The sequence below is a fragment of the Myodes glareolus genome, chromosome 6 (genome assembly GCF_982192425.1).
Source record: "Myodes glareolus chromosome 6, mMyoGla1.1, whole genome shotgun sequence".
In the NCBI taxonomy this organism is placed as follows: Eukaryota; Metazoa; Chordata; class Mammalia; order Rodentia; family Cricetidae; genus Myodes; species Myodes glareolus.
The window spans coordinates 91536557-91557504 of NC_142031.1; the positions used below are offsets into that span (position 1 = coordinate 91536557).

The 20948-nt window shown below is 38.4% G+C and overlaps 1 protein-coding gene across 1 annotated transcript in view; it reads left to right on the top strand.

Annotated features, from left to right (window-relative positions):
- Positions 1–20948, top strand: part of Prkd3 (protein kinase D3) — a 66141-nt gene that overhangs the window by 9217 nt on the left and 35976 nt on the right. The gene's annotated exons all lie outside the window — the stretch shown is intronic.

The window sequence follows — 20948 nt, forward strand, 5'->3', positions numbered from 1 at the left end:
AGAAGAGCAAATGAAGAAGACATGCAAAGCCAACCCCTGGCCTATGTAAACACACAGGCATACATTCACCAAGTGTGTGCACACATAGACATACAGTCTCTCTATGAGATTGATAACTTTGGATTTCAGTTCGTCATCTTTTATTTAACTTCATATGTTTTATATAGTTTGTCACTAACTTCTAATTTACGAGTAGTTGGCAATCCAAAAATGTGATAGCTAGTGATAATGACCTATGAGCTTGTGTTTTAACAGTGACTTCCTGGTGTAAATATGGCCTAAAGTAAGAGTGACTTTAGACCTGTAGAGTTGTCAATTTGTTTCCTTGGGTATTTACTTACTGTGAAGTTTTTAGCTTTGAAGGTGGGGTATTTCTGTTGCCCAGTCTGGTCTCTGGACTCTTGGGTTCTCCAGCCTCTGTCCTCCTCTGCTGAGACAACAGATTTAGACCACCTTGCCCAGAACTACTTTTTAATAGCTTCACTTATATTTCTCTTTTGTTATATACTACATAAGTTTTTCACAAATACTTTTTCAGCTACTTTGTAACTTTTTAACGTTAAAGGTAATGTTTAAACTTTTGAGAGCATAAGAATTCATAACCACTATTTTGGTGAAATCTGTTATTCCTTTTTCAGCATTTTAGAATTTTCACCATTTGTTTTTTAATTGATAAAAATATATGTGTGCATATATCTTTATCATATACAGCGTATTAAAATATGGATACATTGTATAATGGTTAAGTGAGCTAGTTAACTTGATTTATTTCTGGTCACTTACCTACTTGGATGAACTCATTTACTCCACATTTATACAAAGGCATACTGATTTTATATAGAAGTGTTGTAGAATCAGCTCTATTACTTATCTACAGGAAAACTTTGGACAAGTGATTTCACTTATTTGAGTAAGTTTGAATCAGATCAGTCAAATCCCTGAGTTGGGGTGGTTTCCAGTCTCTGATTATAGCTGTGAGGTCTGGGTCTTCTCTGCAGGAGACGAGAAATGAGAACTGAGTCTTAAGTTTAGATTCTGGGGTTTCCTTCATGGATCCCTGTCTCGTGTTAGATTCTAAGGCTGTGTCTGTCTTGTCTTAGAGGACCTGCTCTCCAGTCACCCATTTGGTTCCTTGGGTCTGTAGTGTCGAGTTCTAAAATAGTCAGTTGGGTAACACTTGAGTGATTATTTCAAACCTCTAAAAAAACGTGTATTTCCTTATAGTTGTATAGCGTAGTGTTCTTGTGGGACTCCAAACAATGGAATCGGGGTTGTCTTTGATTCTCTTCCCTGCACTTGGAACCCTTTTCCTCCTGCTGGGTTGCCATGTCCAGCAGTGATATGAAGGTTTGTAGAGGGAGTTGATCTGAGGGAGACAGGGAGATGGGAGAGGAACTGAGAGAAGTGGAGCGAGGGGAAACTGCAATCAGTTTGTAATATATAAGAGAAGAATAAAGTTTTAAAAAAAGGAAAGATGGTATTTAATACTCATAATTTGGGTACCAGATTATCTTTCAAGTTAGCAGAGGTGACAATCCCTCTGTAAATAAATGCTTTAGTTTTTTTTAAATAATACGACACTTACATTAATAGTATTTATAACTGCCATTGGTGGTTTGTCAGATTCTATTCTAGTGTCTTTATACATACTCTTGTTAGTTTTTCACAACTTCACTGTGTATGGGGTCACCACAGTTATCAAAAAGGAAATGGAAGCACAGGACCCTTAATAAGTTACTTCCCTGGCATACTAAGAATTCAGAGCTTGCATTTTTAGCTGTTGTGCTCTAGACAGCCGCTTTGATTTTTTTTTCCATGATCAATCATTGCTCATTTGTGAAATGCCTTCCAGCTAGAGAGATTGTGCAGCCAGTAACCATAGACTCCAATTCTCTTGAAGCTAACTGCCCTTGTGTGCACAGATGCCTGTGTAACAAACTGAAGTAAATGGTTCCATTTGTTCTCCATACTAGCTGACATTTGAAACTCTAGAAAGGTGACTGGCACTGGGTCTTTTCAGCTAAAACTATTTGGGTGGTTTGGTCTAATGGACATCCTTGCTCTTCTAATTTCTACTCTTGATAAACATACTTATGTAGAACCGTCTAAAAATAGACCACTAGTTAAATTTTAGGAATTAGTTGGACCAGACATTGTCCCTGTCCTTAAAGCATGTAGTATCGTGAGGGAGACACATTGACTAGTACAACACATGAGAAATAGCATGGGATGCTGAAGTAAAAAGTGTCTTTGTAGGCTGAGGAACAATGCAGAAAGCTGAAGCCAGACAGAAAATAGTATTAAGCTTGGAAGTCAAGTAACAAAGAGTGAGGAATTGAGAAAGGTATTCCAGACAGAAGGATTGGGATAAGGAAGAATAGAGGACAGGATGATGGTAAGTGTTAGCTAGGTAGATGCCTTAGCAGTTGTGAGAGTATATTGTTCTTCCAAAGGACCCAAGTTTGATTCCCAGCACCCACATCAGGTAGAGCACAACCACCTTTAACTCCAACTCTGGGAAATCTGGTGCCCCTGGCTTCCATGGGCACCCCCACACACGTGGCATACACCACACAGACACATGATTAAAAATAAAAGAAATATAAGTGCTAACATTTAGTAAGTGCCTGCTTTGTCCTAGGAGGTTTATATGAATTTAATCCACACAGTAGTCTGTGGTACATCAGAAACTTTAATGTACATGAGGTTCATCTGGGAATTCTACTAAGGAGTGTTATTTTGATTTGATATGTTTGTGTGGCTGTGCATTTCTGTTATGGTGATATTTGTGGTCCCTTGCTGTAAACCCTGTCTTGTTTTTTTCTCTTGCTGTGCTAAGACACCAGAACCAAAACAGCTTATAAATTAAAGCACTTAATTTGTGGCTCATGGTTCCAGGGGGTTAGATTCTATGACAATAATGGTGAGGGCCATAGAAACAGGCAAGCAGGCATGGCAGTGGCGCATCCGACTGAGATTTCACATCAGGATCCACAACCACGAAGCATAGAGGGCTAGTTGGGAATGGCATGGGTTTTTGAAACCTCAAAGCCCATCCCAAGAGGCACATCTTTTTCAACATGACCAGACCTCCTAAATCCTTCCTGAATAGTTCCATCAATGTGGGACCAAGTATTCAAATATCAGTGTATGGGAGCCATTCTTGTTCAAGCCACCACAGACCCATAGATGTATTGAGTTAGAGCGATATAGGTGATCTTTGTATGTTAAAGGAGGAAACTGAAACTTCAGAAGAGAATAATTTGCTGAAAGTCAGAGATCAAACTTAGGTCTGTCTTAACTCCAAGCCTGCTGTCTTTCCTCAACCACAAAAACATTCACACTTGATCCTTCCAAGAGTAGAGATTTTGCTCAGGTGTTTGTGTAGCCAAGTGAGATGATCACATCTGTCTTGGAGAGCTCAAAAGGTGCTGATAAAATGGCTTAGCAGGTAAAGATTTTTGCTGCAGAGCCTATGACCTGAATTTCCTCCCTGGAACCCACTCCCAGAAGTTACCCTCTTACTTGCAAGTACACACATACACAAATAAAATAAATATAAAAAAACTTTAAAGTTATTTTAGGATATTAGATGAGTTAGAGATGAAGTTGGGGGTCACAGGAAATGCACATTGAGTGAAACTTGGTGTTCTGTTAAACAGAAGGCAAGTGCTGAGTGACAGCTAGCATGAGTAACTGGAAGAGTGAAGGCTGATGCTCAGATGGAAAATCCAGAAAGAAGTGTGTGTGTGTGCAATTTAGTTTCCTCAAACTCTAATAAGGTAAGGTTCCTATGTTCTAGGAGTTTCTAGGAGGACTGAAGAAGTAGTCTCGTATTTCAGGGTTTTGCAGGGAAGTATATTGGAACCTGATCGTGGAGGGTAGTTGTTTCTTTCAGAAAAACTTCGCATCTTTTAGTTCTCTTGTTAGCAAAACTAAACAAGGTTAGAAAAACATGAAAAGGTCTCTTAGTTTGGAGGACCTGAGAAGAATTATCTTAACAGTGAAGTAAACCCACAAGGTCACCACCCTATTTAAAATCAGGAAAGAGCTTTCCAAATTATTTCTTTTGAAAAAATATATTTAATATAGTAGTTATAAACTATAGATCCCATCTCAGTTCTGCATTTTTACTTTTCAGTGTTACTAATATACTAGGAATAATTAACCTTGGAATAAAAGATTAAAATTTCATCTCAGATAGAAGATGTAGTTTGTAAATTTGTGAGATTTTACACAGTAATGAGATTGTTTGAAGTGCAAAATGTGAGATTATTTGAAGTGCCAAAGCTGTCAAAAAAGAAAAGGATTTCTTTGGTGGGACGTTGTATTGATAGCAGCATACAATAGTATAGGCTGCTGTCATGTATGTACATACATGCATATGTGCATATGTTACACATTAAATGACAAGTGACAATGATTTTAATATTACCTTCTGGCAACTTTAGACAGAAATATGGAATGCAGTATATATGTTTTTCTCTTGAGCTATTTTACAAGATGCTGTTTTTTAAAGATTTGTTTATTTATTTATTCTATGTGTATGCTTGATTGTATGGGTGTGCACCATGTGCATGCAGTGTGCTTGGAAACCAGAAGAGAACATAGATCCCCAGATCTGGAATTATCTGTGGATTTGAGCTGCCTGTGGGAGTTAGGAACTGAACCTAGATTCTGTTGGAAGAGCAACAAGTACTCTCAACCACAGAGCCATCTTCTTAGCCCCTAAATATTTTTTTAAAGACAGCTTTGAGGTACTATAGCCTGTAATAAACTCCCATCACTTTTAAATTCATGAGTTTGTTAAGTTTCAACAGTTGCATACAATTATATAACTCCTCTCATTCAAGATATAAATCATTTTTGTCACCCTAGATATTTTTTTTTGACACTTCTGCAGTGTCTTCCCCCACTTCCGGCACCAGACAACAGCTACTCTGCATTCTTTCACTGTAGCTTAACTTTCCTGGGTGTTCAGAAAGATAAATGAGATAATCTCCTATGTAGTGTTTTGGTTTTGTTTTCTCTCACATAGAAGGGTTTTTTAAATTCATATCATTGTATTTCTGTAGTTCTTTGCATTGCTGAATTAGTCTGTTGTATTAACTATGCTTTAATTTCTTTTTTGTTAATGTACAATAGAATTGTTTGCAATTTTGGTGGTTATGAACAAAGTTGTCAACCTCCCCATACAATCTCAATTACAACAACTAAATATATGTTGCCTTTTGTGTGTACTTAGAAGTATAATGGCCTGGTAATTTAATAGGCCTGTGTTTGCGATATCTTATGGGCTGCTTTTCAAAGGGAGCTGTACACTTTCCTTACCTACAAGCCTATGTCCTTGCTCACACTGGTATCAGCAGCCTTTTTAATTTATCCAATCCAGTTGCTATATAGTCATACCTCCTTCTGATTTTAATTTGTATATCCTTGTATCCTTGTGGATATATTTGCCATTTATGTTTGTACATACTGTGTGTTGATTAGTTTTTTTTTTTGTCAGCTTAACCAAACTAGAGTTACCTGAGAAAAGAGGACCTCAGTTAAGAAATTGTCTTCTTCAGGTTGGCCCACGGGCACATCTGTAAGGCATTTTCTTGATTAATAATTGATATGAGAGGGACTAGACTGCTTTGGTTAGGAAGTCTCCATCTGTTCCAGTTGGTAGAGACTTTTTCTCCTAAATGTGTTTGATATTTGTTTTTCTATTAATCTCTTAATGTGACACATTTTCTTAGTTGAATTCTTGAATGTTAAATAGCCTTGCATTCCTGGAGCAAACCCATCTAGTCACCATGTATTATCTTTTTCAGTTTATCTAATTTGATTTATTAATATTTGCTTAACTTTTTCTGCCTTTGTAATAAATAGTGGCCTATAGTTTTGCTTCTTTCCATATCTTTAATTTGAGTGTCAGAAGATTGTGGCTTTGAGAGGGGTGCTGGGATTGAACCAGGGGTTTGGGTTGCCTTATCTCTTCTCTTTTTCTCTCCTCCTCCTCCTCCCCTTCCCCCTCCCCTTCCTCCTCCTCCTCTTCCTTCTCCTCCTCCTCCTTCTTCTTCCTTCTCTCTCTCTCTCTCTCTCTCTCTCTCTCTCTCTCTCTCTCTCTGTTTATTTTTGTGTATCTGGTGCTCTGTCTGTGTGTTCACTTGCAAGCCAAAAGAAGACATCAGAGAAGAGGGCATCAGATCTCACTGTACATGGTTGTGAGCCACCATGTGGGTGCTGGGAATTGAACACAGGACCTCTGGAAGAGCTGCCAGTGCTCTTAACCACTGAACCATCTCTCTAGTATTTGGGATGCTAATACATGTATGCTTTACTGTTGAAGTACTGTCCTGTCCCTCAGACTAGTGTTAGCTTCCCAAGTTGAAAAGTGTTTCCTCCTCTTCTATTTGCTAAATAAATTTAATACTATTTTTGTTAATAGGCTTGACCAGTGATCCCATTCTCGGCCATGGATTTTCTCTGTGCTGTTTTAAATCTGTTTTTATATTGAGTAGACATGAACTATTCAGATAATTAATTTCTTTGGTGAAGTTTGATGGCCTGATTCATTTTTGTCAACTTGTCACAGACTTGCCTTACATGGAAAGAGGTGCCTCAGTTAAGAAAAAGCCTCCATCAGATTGCCTATAGGAAAGACTGTAGGACATTTTCTTAATTAATGATTGATGTGGGAGGGCCCAGTCCACTGTGGGTAGTGCTAACTGGGCAGGATTCTGGCTTGTATAAGAAAACTAAGCAAATTTTGAGGAGCAAGCCAGTAAGCAGCATTCCTTCATGGTCTCAGCTTCAGTTCCTTCCTCCTTGTTGCTTTCTTAACCTCCCTTTCCGATGGGCTGACTGTGAGCTCTAAAGAGAATAAACCCTGTCTTCCCAAGTTGCTTTTGGGTCTGTTGCTGATCACAGCAATAGAAAACAACTGATATCTTTAGTTACTCGAATATAAAAAAAAGTCAATTTTAGTTCTCAAAATCATTAGCAAAGTTATGCATTGCATTTTGTTAACATCTCTTTAAGTCTGTAACCTCTCTACAGATTTACTGTATAACTATAAAGTGAACATGTATTTCTGATGTTGATCATTGCTGGTTAATCTTTATTTTTTATCTTTCCTTGATTTGTGTGACTCATAGTATACCAACTTAGCTTTCAGTGAAGTAACCTTTTGTTTAATTGATTTTTCTGTATTGTGGCCTGCAAGATCAGTGCATAATAGGTGGAGACAAACAGAGATCCCAGGAACTCACTGAATTAGCTGTGTCTAATTAGCTGAATTAGCATGTTCCATGTTCATATAAAGACTGTGTTTCCTAAAATATGGTGAAGTGATTGAGGAAGAAGTCTTGATGCCAACCTCTGACCTCTGCACATGTCTACTTGGGCCAGCACATGCATGCACACACACAAACACACATGAAAGAGAGAGTGAGCACATTAATTTCTTTAACTTGATGTTTGTTTTATAGTGTATAATTCTCCGTATACTACTCTGTGAATATTCCGTATTAGTTATTCTTCTATTGCTGTGATGAAACGCCACGATCAACATAACTTACACGAGGATGAGTTTATTTGGGTCTTACAGTTCCAGAGGGATAGGAGGCCATCACATGTGGCAAGGAGCATGGCCCTGGAGCAGCAGCTGAGAACTCGCATCCAGATCCACAAAAAAGAAGGAGGGGGGAGTGCAATGGGTGTGGCAGGAAGCTTTTAAAGCCTCAAAGCTCACCCCTAGGACACACCTTTTCCAACAAGGCCCACTTCAAATCCTTCCCCAGCACTTCCACTGGAACTGAGTGTGCAAACACATGAGCCTCTGGGTTGGTAGGGAGATGGGGAAAACATGATCGAGTTATATTGTTTGTAAAAATTACTTCTGTACATACATTTCCGATTTTTATTCTTTTAAGATTTATTTATGTGCATTTGTATCTGTATGAGTGTATGCCACAGTGCATGGGTACCATCAGAGATCAGAAGAGGGCAGTGGATCTACTGGAGGTGGAGTTACAGGTAGTTGGGGGCTGCCTGACATAGGTGCTGGCAACCAAACTCAGGTTTTCTGGAGAAATAGCAAGTACTCATTATATCTGAGCTATCAGTCTAACTCAGCAATTCTCAACCTGTGATTCGTGACCCCTTTGGGGGTCAAATGATCCTTTCACAGGGATCACCTATCAGCCTGCAAATCAAATATTTACATTATAATTCATAACAATAGCAAGGTAAATAGCAATGAAATAGTTTTATGGTGGAGGAGGTCACAACATAAGGAACTGTATTTGTACTAAAGGATCACAGCATTAGAAAGGTTGAGAATCACTGATCTAATCCACATCTTATTATTTTTTTAATTTTAATTTTTTAATTTATTTTACATAACAACAACAGTTTCCCCCCCCTCCTCCACTCTTGTTCCCTCCCCCCACCTCCTTTCTGTCCCCATCTACTCTTAAGAAAGGATAAGGCCTCCCCTGGGGAGTCAACAAAGCCTGGCATATAAAGTTGAGGCAGAACCAAGCTCCTCTACCCCCTGCATCAAGACTGAGCAAGGCATCCCACCATGGGGAGTGGGTTCCAAAAAGCCAGCTCATGCAGCCGGATCCTGGTCCCACTGCTAGGGACCCTACAAACAGACCATGCAACACAACTGTCACCCACATGCAGAGGTCTTAGGTTGGTCCTATGCAGGTACCCCAGCTGTCGGTCTAGAATCAGTAAGCTCCCACAAGCTTAGGTCAGCTGTCTCTGTGCTAACCAACATTTTAAGTTTGTTAAACCTTTGGTATATTTACCCAGTTTTCAATATATTGTTCTTTATTTGTGACAATTATTTTTTGTTCTGAATTTTGGGTATTAAAACTTTTTATTAGTGTTTACACTGTGATATCTTTTCACATCATATGTGTGTATCTATATGTACATATGTACATGCATACCTCTCTGTGTCTTCATTAATAATTTTTTTTAGTAGGCTTCACAGTTGATTGTATGTTTCAAGTTTTTCATTCTGTCAACTACTCCTTAAGCGTTAAGATCACTCATATTCGGACAGTGGTGGCGCACACTTTTAATCGCAGTGAGTTCAAGGATCTCTGTGAGTTCAAGGCCAGCCTGGTCTACAGAACAAGTTCCAGGCCAGTCTGGACTATACAGAGAAACCTTGTCTCAAAAAATTCAAAACAAAACAAAGAACACTCATGTTTAATACAATTTTCAATATAGATTCATTAAATTTACAAACTTTCCCTACTTGTAAAGGTTTTATGTAGGACTTCTCAACTTCATGAGAAAACTACATATACAGTAGAAATTATACTTTGAATTTTGAGCTTTTCCTGGTTAATGATGCAGTACAGTACTATACAGATCCTCACAGTGCTAGGTGGCAGCAGCTGCTAGCCAGCATAAGGATCATGCTAGTAAGCACCTGACTCTCTAGAGTGTGCTCAGTTGCTAAACTATGGTGAGCTAGGTGAATTAAAAGCATTCACAACTTAACATTCCTAGCCTGTTAGACGTTTACTAGAATATACAGCATCAGTCAGGAGCATCAATACGACAAAATTTGCTATTTTTTTTATATGCATCCCTTCTGTTCTTGGGGCCTTTTTGTTTTTTGACTTTTAATTATTTCCTGGATTTCCATTTTCTCTCCTCCCTTGGTTGTTTTTTGTTTGTGTGTTTATTTGTTTCTGCTTTTTTCTCTAAAAGTTCCTTTTAGCACTTGCCCTAATGCCAGCCATCTACATCCTTTGACCAAATCTGGCTGTCTTAGTTTCATTTCCTGTTATAAAATGCCCTGATTCGAGTTGGAAGGGCTTATTGGCTCACAATTCCAGGTGGCAGGCAGTCCATCAGTGGGGGAAGCTAAGGCAGCAGGAAATGGAAGCAGCTCGTCCCATTACACTCAAAGTCAGGAGCAGAAAGGGTGAACTGATGCTGCATACAGTGCCCAGCTCATTTCTACACTTCTCCGCAGTCCAGGATGCCCTGCCCAGGGAATAGTTCCACAGACTGCGGTCTGGGCTCGCCTCCGTTAGTTGAATCAAGATAACCTCCCACAGATAAGCCCTTAGGTCAGTTAATCTAGACAGTTCCTCACTGAGACTCCTTTCCCAGGTGAATCTAGATTTGATGAAGTCCACAGTTAAAATCTAACCTTCACACTGGCCCACCACCTGTATTCATAGTTCTATTGAAGCCCAGCATGGTTGTTCATTTACATACAGTCTGTACAGCAGAGGTTAGTGTGCAAAATACCATGTGGCCCTCAGCCTAAAATATTATCTGACATTTTACAGATGTTTGAAAATTTTTATCTTAGTTGATGTAGACTATGTATATAATCTATATAGACTATAGACATTTTTAAATTGGTGTAGGCTATCTTGTGTATAATGCAGTGTGTACCTCAGAACCCTGTATTTCTGTTCTTCTCATCTGCTATTACTGTCAGATACTGTGTTTCTGTATACTTTCAGTTCTCATTATTCATGGTAGTCAGGCTGTACAGAGTCACCACAAGCCCCGAACTGTGTGCCTGGTAGAAATACAGGCTAGGTTTCTATGAGCTTTTCTTACAGTACATTTGTCAGCCAAGAAATGCATTATTTTATGTATGTTTCTGCCTAAGCTTGCTTTACTCAACATGCATTGCTGATTCCACAGCACCCTTCTCATTGCCAATAGCACTGGAGTGCATGGCTGACTAATGCATGTTTAACTCAGCCAACGTTCAGAACCTGTAGTCTAATTCAAGTCAATAAATAACAGTTAAACGGGTAAATGAAAATATGAAGATGCCTTTAACTAGTTGAATTATATGTTCTGTGGGATTGCTACCTCATTTTCTATACGTCAGAAATAGAATATTTTTATAGTCTTGTAATTCAAAACTTCAGGGACATCTATTTCTAAATGCAGGTTAATAAGATTGTTGAATCTAGATAGACATTAGTGACGGCTTTCTTCGGCAGTCTGTGAAGAGCTAAATAGATGATATTGTTTGCACTCGCCTAAATTTCCATTATACCACTACTGCTTCAGTTGGATGAATATTTGCGGTGCATTTACTTTTTCAGTCACGGTGCTAAATCCTCTGGAGACTCCCAAAATGAAAGTCGATTTCCCGCCCCTAAGCATGTTACATAAAAGTTGAGTAAATGTCAGATTAGCATAATAGGAGGTAGCACATGCTAAGACCTGAATGAAGATAAAAAAGGGCAGAATGACTCAAACTAATGACTGTCTTTTTGGAGAATTATGAGAGCCTGTCTTAAACTTTACTTTTTTGTTTGCACCATCATCAACTGTAGTACTTTACGTGGAGAAATAGATGTCAGATGCTGGTCTCGTGCCTTGCTGTTGTTCTCTGGTAGCTTGTAGCATGGATAAAGCAAGATATCATTACCATTGAGATCTTTTTCATGGTCAAATAAATAAATTTTTGTGATTATAATTCCTAGTCGTACTATAAATTTTGTGTAAACTCAAGAAGTTCACTGTGACCTTTCCCCCACCCCTTACTCACCAGCAGTTAGCTAGACAAACATTGGTAGTTGCTAGCAATGAATGGTGACAGAAATATGTGTTTGCTTCTACAAGACATTATTACTTACAAAACATGGTTATGATTCCCAAGGCATGACTGTGGTCATAATTGCTTTCCTGAGTTTCAGACACCTTATTGGCTCATTAGTTAGGGCTTTGTGTTCATTGTTCCACTGCTTGAATTATCCTTCCCCTACTGTGTTTTCTTCTTTGAGTATTGGCAGGCTGGGTAACCTGTATTTTAATATTCATTATGCTGATTGTCATTACTTTTATTTTGAATGTACGTGCCATAAGTCTTAATTAAAGCTCCATGAGGTCAGGCATCATGTAGCCACAATAAAGAAACATTCAGATATTCGTTAGTTGAATAAAGAAAGAAACTCCTAAGAAACATCATGAGGTCCTACTTAAAAGTGTTAGTTTTTGGTCAAATTGAGGTTCATTTCTACCACTTATGAATTGTGTGACCTTCGTTTCTTATGTGAAAAGTAAGATTGAAATTACTACTCATGTATGTATTGTGTACACATATGTGTATAAATGTACCTTACATGTGTTTATAAAATTCTTTGCCCACTACTTAACACACTGTCACACAGTAAATGCTACTTTATCAGTATTACATATTAATCTGATCTTGATGATCTCCAAACTCTAAAACAGGTATAACTTGGAACCACTGTGCTTTGAGATCCTTTCTGTTCAATATGTAAAACTAGTCAATACCAATCTATAAATAACTTAAAAGCTACTACCAATTAGATTACATGTCAGAATCTTGTTATATAGTGTAGAAGATCATTGTTTGAGTTGAGTATGCTCACAGTCCTATATTCTCTGTACTCTGAAAGCTGAGGCAGGGAGATCTTGAATTTGAGGCTAACCTGTGCATACATATTGAGGCACTCTGAAAAAGTAAGAAAAAACAGAAGGAAGGGGTAAAAGGGAAGACAACTGATTTCTTCCTTGATGTGTGCATCATGCAGTTGTCTGTGAGGACTTCGAGCGCTGCCTTTACAGGTGCAGAAGTGACAGAGTTTACTGACGGCACCGCTGAGCTGTTCCCGAGCCACATGTGTAAGCTTGTCATTTATTAGAAATAGTCCCAGAATGTCTTTTTTTTAGATTAATGCTGACTGTATGTGACTCTAGAATCATGCAATTTTGAGTTCAACGGAATTAACTAATCAGTTAATTCTGTGACTGAGAAGTAGTGAAGTAAATGCTTTTTTAAATTTTCTATATACTTAGGACTGAATGAAATCGAAATACTTCAGCATTAAATTTACATCCTCAATGATTGAACCACCAGGAAGAGCCTGTAGTACCAAACGGATAGGGAAGATTACACGAGATATATAAGGCCATCTGCTATCAGAAGAGGGACAGGAATGCTAACTGAAAGTACATAATAAATAATAAATAATGAATTTCCTTAATTCATTAAGGAAAAAGGGTTTGGATGGGGCTGGAGAGATGGTTAACTACTAAGAACAGTGTCTGCTCTTCCAGAGGACCCAACACCCATGTGGCAGCTCACAGCCGTGTATAAATCCTATATCAGGGGATCTGATACTCTCTTCTGATCTCTGAGGACACCAAACACACATATGTATGGTACACAGACATACGTGTAGGCAAAACATCCACACACATAAGATAAAATAATAAAAAAAAATAGTAATAAAGAAAATGGAGGTAGAGAAATGACACATCAGTTAAGAGTACTTGCTGACATACACATGGCATACTCACAGACATGCATGCACACAGATACATGCTCACACATGCGTGCTCACATACACATATGGACACAAAATAAGAGTGAATCTAAAAAAAATTAGAAGAAAAGAATGATTAATAGGACTTAGTGATAATTATCTCAGGGAGCATAATAAAATCTTAAACTGTAAAAGAAAAATTTTTAAGTCTTTTAAGGGTGACATGAATGTTTTGTTCTGGCAAAGAAGGAGTGATAATGTATACATTTTTACTTCTCAAATTCCTATGTTAAATTGAAGATCTTATTGGGATTTTTTTTTTATCTGACAGTGTTAGCCAAAAATTTATCTCATGTTATTCTAAAGTTGTCAAGAGCATTAATTTTTAAAATCTGAGAGAGAGAAAAAAAACAGGCAGTGGTGGCACACACCTTTAATCTCAGCACTGGAGAGGCAGAGGCGTGAATATCTCTGTGAGTTTGAGACCAGCCAGGTCTACAGAGTGAGAAACCTAGAAAGAGAGCTGCAATAATTGTAGTTAAGTACTACTTAACCAGAAGTTTTAAAAGCCTGTAATTTATTTTCGGCATATGCTAAAGGAGGTCATTTTCCCATAAACTGAATTTTTGAAAACCAGTTTTAGATGTTGAGGGAGCTTTATGCTGTTCCCACCTGATAAGTTCCGCAGGGAGTAAGTTAAATACTCAAACTGAGGTCAAAGGCAGATCAGTGTAAACTGGAACTGACTGACTTGTCAGCAGTAGGGTAACTCACTTTTAGGTCAGTAAACTGTACTGTCAGCTATAAAAATAATAAGACAAAAATAAGGGTGGTAAGATCAGTGCCCCCCTCCAGAAAATGCTCCCATATTGCTAAGAAAAACACTGTCCATAGTAGATAGTGGGTCAGATGATACAACATCTATTTCACAAGATGATTCAATAAATTGGTAAACAAGCACATGGGAAAATGTTTAAAATAGTTTTTAAATGAATACAGACTAGACAGCATGTGTTCAACTGGAGTAAAGAGAGAATTGGTGTCCCTGGTGTACTGAAGAATCTGGTCAAATCTTACAGAAATGGCAGTGATTCAAAGCTTGGAGAAGGCATAAACCTGGTTAAACACTGGCAAAGGCTACATCAGCATACACAAAGGGGGTTTTCTCCAAGAAAATATTTAACTAACAGATCGTTTTTAGTTGAGCTTTGTTTAAAACTTAGATATGACCAAAAGTGGTCACTCTTTGAATTTCTTCCAGTTCCATGACTCATCCTGAGGGTGGAGTGAGGTGGAGTTTCTTTTGTTGTTGTTGTTAGCATAAGCCAAAACTTAGCTTCCTTTTTTTTTTCTTGAAAAAAAAAAAAGACTTTGAAAGTCTTCCAACATAATACATTGAGGTCAGTGCTAGCTTCTTCATATCTTTCCTCAAAGATGCCTTACTCTCAGGAAACATTTAGTGCAGGGCACATTTTACTTGCTTTTAATACTAAAATCAAGGTAATACGAATAGTGAACATGTTCCTTATTCCATTAGGTTAGGCTGTTGTGCTATTTGAGGGACACAGAACATCGTTACCTTAATGTCTAATGTGTAAGACCAAGTGCAGCCTGTGTCCTTACCTCCAGGGAGCTCTGGGCCACAGTGGACATTGTAATGTCTGCAAATGTTCTTGCCTTGTCATAACTGTGCTGCTGGCATCATCTATTGGGTAGAGAGCAGAGATGCCACCAAAATACCCACAGCAGTCTTCTGACTCAAAGTGTTAGTAATGCTGAGGTTAAAAGTCCTTAAGTTAAAGTGATAGAGAAGTAGAACTTTTATGTTTGAGAAAACTCTAACCTTCTGCTAATGATATTCTGTAATCTTAATAAATCAAAGAATATGAATATCTTGATTAAAATTTTATAAATGGAGTTGTAGTTTTAGGTCATTAAAATAAGATTTCCTGTTAGGCTTAATTATCTTTGTTTCAAAAGTAATACAGTTTTTGGAGTATACAATTAGACAATGAATATAAGATCTTAACCTATATATGGGGTGCTGGGAATTGAACCCAGAGCCTTTTGCATGCTAAACATGTACATTACCACTGAACTACCCACTTGCTCCTGGATCCCCCTTTATTCATAGTTTATAAAGCAATATGAACACAAATACGGTTTCTACCTTCTAGACTTGTATAAACTGAAGGAGGGCGCTTTTGCCAGTAGGCCACAGAGAAGTAGTGGAGCTGGCAGTCAGCCTTGGAAAGCAGTTTAGCAACAGACTGAACTGGGGTTGAGCCAGGTGAAATGTGCCCATCAGGTCACAGTTGGGAGGTCATTTATAAGTGTTGGATTACAAGAAAATCGGTACTGACAGAATATGGCAAACGCCTGGTTCATGGTTACAGCAATTATTCGTGCATGGAAACCAGACGTTGAAATTATGTTGTCAATGTTTTTAATGCAAGATTTTTCTTCTTAAGCTAGGAAACGATATTATCTCATACCTCTGGAATCAAAGAGACAGACCAGGAATGTAGGTCTTCCTTTTATCACTTTGTTTGTATTGATAGATCGTTTTCAAGTCGCTTCGTTTTTAATCCTGTTTCCTCCTGAGAACTTGGGATCAGAATATCTACCTTCATAAAGAGTTATGGTGATTAAGTGTAAAGCTCTGCAATCCTGGGGTTTGAGTGCTCGGGAAATACTCATACCTGTGGCTTAAAAACCTCTAATTTTAGAAAGATCCTTGGTTCTGTAGGTGTCTTATAACTTTAGTGAATATATGTATAGTATATATAGGTATGTATAAAGGTATGTATAGTATCACTATAGTATGTATAGCAGCATGTAAACAAAACATTGTTTTGATTTTAGTTTTGACATATGGCTATCTATAGAAAATAAAATCAAGTGTTTCTTTAAAGGGGAGAATACGTGCACAATGTCTGGTGTGTAATGACTACCCAGTGAATGCTAGCTCCCTGTTTTCTTGCTTTCATATTGATAAGAGGCTTAAAAGATACCCCTCTAAAGCTATTGTTTCTGTTAATTTGTTGAATGAAAAAACTAGATGTCATTGGAATGGGAAAGGAAGTTGGCAGAAAGCAATTTATTTTGAGTTATAATGGTCTTTAGTAAAATTGAAATACTGACTAATGCTGTCTGCTTTTATCTGATTTAAAACACTTTGCTTTAGTTTTGACCACGCTAATACCAGATCTGAAGACCAAATATCAGTGTATTTTAGGGGTGATTTGGTGTATTAGAATGAATGAATCCATTGTCTCTGCAGACATGAATTGAGTGTAATTTTCAGGTTCTGCCGTAGTAGAAGAAAGCCCCAGCTGTATCTTTTGTTTTCTAGAAGTGAGCTGTCATTGTGCGCTGTTCTCTCTCCCACTCTTTCTACCCCAGCTGGATCACAGCGGCTTGGTGGCGTTCTAATCCTTCCCCTACATTTTTTATCTAGGTTAAACAGTGTCAGGCAGCCATTACTAAATACTTAAGCTCAAACTGGAGATTAAAAAAAATTTTTTTAAGTTGCTGCACATTCAGGTTGCAATCATAGCTAAAAGAGAGAAGGTCCCAGAAGTTTAAATCAAGGACAGTTAAGAACTAATCACAAAACAAGAGGAGGGGTGTGAGTAAATTTAAAAAGGAAAAAAAAATATTTCTGTGGTTTATGTTAGAAGTGCAGGTGAGGTGTTAAATTGAGCAACACTTCGGGCATGTGATATCCAGAGAATTCTGAATTGGAAATCAGTGATGAAAGGTAAGAATGAATTCAGGTTCCTGTTGACTCATTTTCTGATTGACTTGTCCAGACGAGCGAGTTTTGGCTTTATGTAGAAGTTGTCATTGAACCCTTTAGTTAAACACTTTTCAGAGATTGATACTAAGTTAATATAAGTCTTATTTCTGCAGACTTTATTACTGCTAACAGTTAACAGAGTTTTTAATAAGTGCCAGAAGTTCTGGGTTCTTGAGGAGTCTGGAGGAAGCCTGAGGAGAGGACATCCTTAGCATGTTCTTACTTTTAGTGGTACTTTTAAGATTTACTGTACAGGGATACCTGAAATCAAGATTAAAGATCAGGTTGGTGTTCCGTGTGTGTGTGTGTGTGTGTGTGTGTGTGTGTGTGTGTGTGTGTGTGTGTGTGAAGCCATCAAGCCTCAGAAATTGGTGTATACTTCACTCACCATATGAAAACAGAAACATATGGGTGTTCTCATTTTCTAGACTAGAACCCCTACTACCTTAGAAAAACAAAAAAAGCCTAGTGGTAGGTAAATTATTCACTCCAATAATATTGAATTCTAAAGTTGTTTGTTAACACGCAAAAGTGTTGTTTGGCCAAGTAAAATAAAAGTTTTGCAAGCTTCCTGCCTTACCTAACATTTTACTGACAGATGTTTAGTGACTTGAGACTTTTATGGGACAGGGCTGCAATGTTTAGCCTCAGTTGTTCAGAACTGGGGAAAGACTTCATTTTGCACAATCCAGAGGAATCATTGACACAAATGTAGAAAGTAAATCGAGAAATGAAGGCGAGGGTGCTGTTGGGAACAGGCCAAAGTGAAGACCTTTTTTGCTTTTGAACTAGTTCTTTAGCTGTTCTTCATTTTCCCCTCTAACCAGGGCTGAGGTAGCGTAGGGAAAGAACCGTGGGCTTGTCTGTTTCCAGAAGGGTACTCACTCCTTTCCACGTTCACCAGGCTCTAGAATTTTGACTCCTTTCATTCTAGACCAGTAGGGCTTCTCAGGTTGAGCTTTTAATCAGCATTCAGGGCCAGATAGTATGATGGAGGCTGTCCTGTGAATTCTGTAGAACCTTACCAGATAGTTCTGTGTTGGAGGCCGTCCTGTGAATTCTGCAGAACCTTACCTAGTAAATGTGCACAGACCCGAATTCTGAAAAGTAGATATGTATAAAGTCACCACCATGTATGTACCTTCTGGGGCAAATTAGTCTCAGTTGAGAGCCCTAGAGAAATACATTGTAGCTAGTGCTCATTACCGAGAGCTACTAAATGTGTTCTCAACTATGCTGCCCTTCTAGCCGTGTTCCTTGTCCCAAGTGTCCTTGTTGTCCCTGAGAATGGGATTGTTTAGAAGGTATCTACTCCATTTTATTAGTTATGTCTTGTGGGTTAGACATAAACATATACCAATAGTGCAGCAGTCCTCCCACTCTCCCTCCCCTGTAAATGTGAACAGCAGAGTCACAGGTATATAATCACAAATATATATTGATTTGCATTATTTTTCCACAATAGTTCTTCCTTTTAAAATTACACAACTGCCATATTCTATTGAAGCATAGCTTAGAAAAACAGCAGTTGTCTTTGAAAAGCCTCAGTTTTTTTGTGCATGTCACTGACAGGTTATTCTGATAGACTTTAAAATATAAAGTGCTTTTGTTTATATCTTTTAATGTTTTGTTCATGTCCCCTTTTTTTTCTCATTTGGTCCAGGGCAACCTCCAAATCCCTGTTTATCCAAGAGTGGTCTTGAACATCAGATCCTCTGCCTCTGTCTCTACAGAGCTGGCACTGCATGTGTGCACCTCGATGCTTGGCTTGTTCATGACTTTGCACACAGCCCCCATGTACCAAAATCATTATAGAACAAAAAAAAATCAGTCTGAAGAACAGTTGAACTTGGAGTTTTGAAGATCATTGAATTACTAAAAATAGGCAAGATGTAAATAACAAATTTTTATAATATATTTTAAGCATATGAAAATAATTAGCCTTGTATAATGGACAAATATAGATCAGGGCAAGGGAGATGGCTCCATGGATAAAGCTCTCTCCCTGTAAGAATGAGAACCAGAGGTCAGATCCCCAGAATCCACATGAGAACAGGACACATTGGCTACGTGGAAAGGCAGAGTCGGGGAATCCTGGGGCAAGCTGGCCAGACTTGCTGGGATCTGTGAGTTCTGGGTTCAGGGAAAGAACTAGCTTCATTAAATAAAGTGAAGGATGCACATGTGCATATGACATGTATGCTAATGCACACTGCAAGCACGCATAAGAAAGGGAGTGGGGAGAACAAGTTGAAATACACAGAAGTACCGCTTTTCATGTAAGAGCAACAAATTTGATAGTGCACTTACAAAAAAAACACATGGCAAAAACAAACTTTTCTTACTCCATTTCAGGTGTGTTGTGTTCATATGTGTATTTGCATGCCTTCTGCATGTGTGGGCCCACGTGTATGTAAATGTGGTACACGTGTATATGTGCATATAAAGGCCTGAGGTTGATGTTGGAAGCCATCCTCAGTTGCTCTCCTACTTTTATTCTTCGAGGCAGGGTCTCTAAGTCAAACCCAGAGCTCACTAATGTGAAGAGTCTTGCTAGCCGACTTCACGTCTCTCTCACCCTCCAAGGCTGGAGCAGGAGGGCCCTCAGACCTGCCTCACATTTACATAGGTTCTGGGATCTGAACTTCAGTGCTTGCATGTGCTTGTGGGGCGAGCACTGAGTCATTTCCCCTGTCCCACAGACTTAATGTTTTGCCTGTAGACGTATAAGCTGATATAGCCTTCATGAAGACTAGCTAGGCAGTGTCTGAAAGTTTCGTTTATATGCACACTTTGACCCAGGAAATATTCTGGGAAATTCTTTACATATACTTCAGAAGAGTAGCAGTAAGGAATATGTGATTAGGCTATTGCTTATTATAACAAAACGCTGGAAACGGTAATGGCTAATGTTCATCTGGTAGCTGAAGGTCACATAAGATTCATGGATGAGACTCTGGAAAGAGAAGGGACATTAGGTAATGGCTAAGGAAATCTAAACAAAATATGATAATATTTGGTATAAATGTATCTTACTATTATAAAGTGTTAATAATGGGAAAGTGGGTAAATGGGAATGCTGTATAATTTTTGTATGACTTTTTCTCTACATCTAAAACTTTAAAAAAGGCTAGTAAATATAATGAATAATATTTGTAAAGTAAATTTAAAATTCAGGTATCCATTTGAAAGGAAAGCCTGGACCGGATTTTTCTAATGTTTTAAATGTTTTATTCTTTAAGACATTCATGCTTATTTTGATTATATTCACCTCCATCCCTCCCCCTAACTCCTGTCCATTTGTGTTACTCATATAGTCCTGGATGTGGAGCACAGGCATCCTTACTCGGAGCCACACCCTTAAAGACAAACTCTCCACCACCTACCCATAGCTTCTCAGTTAGGGGTCGCAGACTCCTTCCCACCGTGTGCTGGAAAGCAGACTGGCTTGTTCTTGTGCAGGTCTCGCGTAGGCAGCCACAGCTGCTGAGAGCTCGTAGTTGCTGCAGTCCTGCCGTATCCACTCCAGCCTACCCCTGCCTCTGGCTTTTGCAGTCTCTCTGGCCCCTCTTTGTGATGTTTCCTGTGCCTTGTGGGGTATTGAGAGGAAGTGAAATTCTTTAAAGTGTTAAAATTTAAACATGATTTTCTTGTGTGAGCAGAGTTGAGTCATATTCTCATTTGTGAAGACCTGATTTCTGAATTTTTAAAACTCATGAATAGCAAATATCTGTGTACTAATTTCCTTACAGGTTGTTTCTGTTTATCTTGTATGTTGTTTAGAGGCCTTAAAACTATGTGCTTATGGTTTATTTCCTGTTTCTCTGTAGATGTTTATCTTTAATATAGTCATGCCT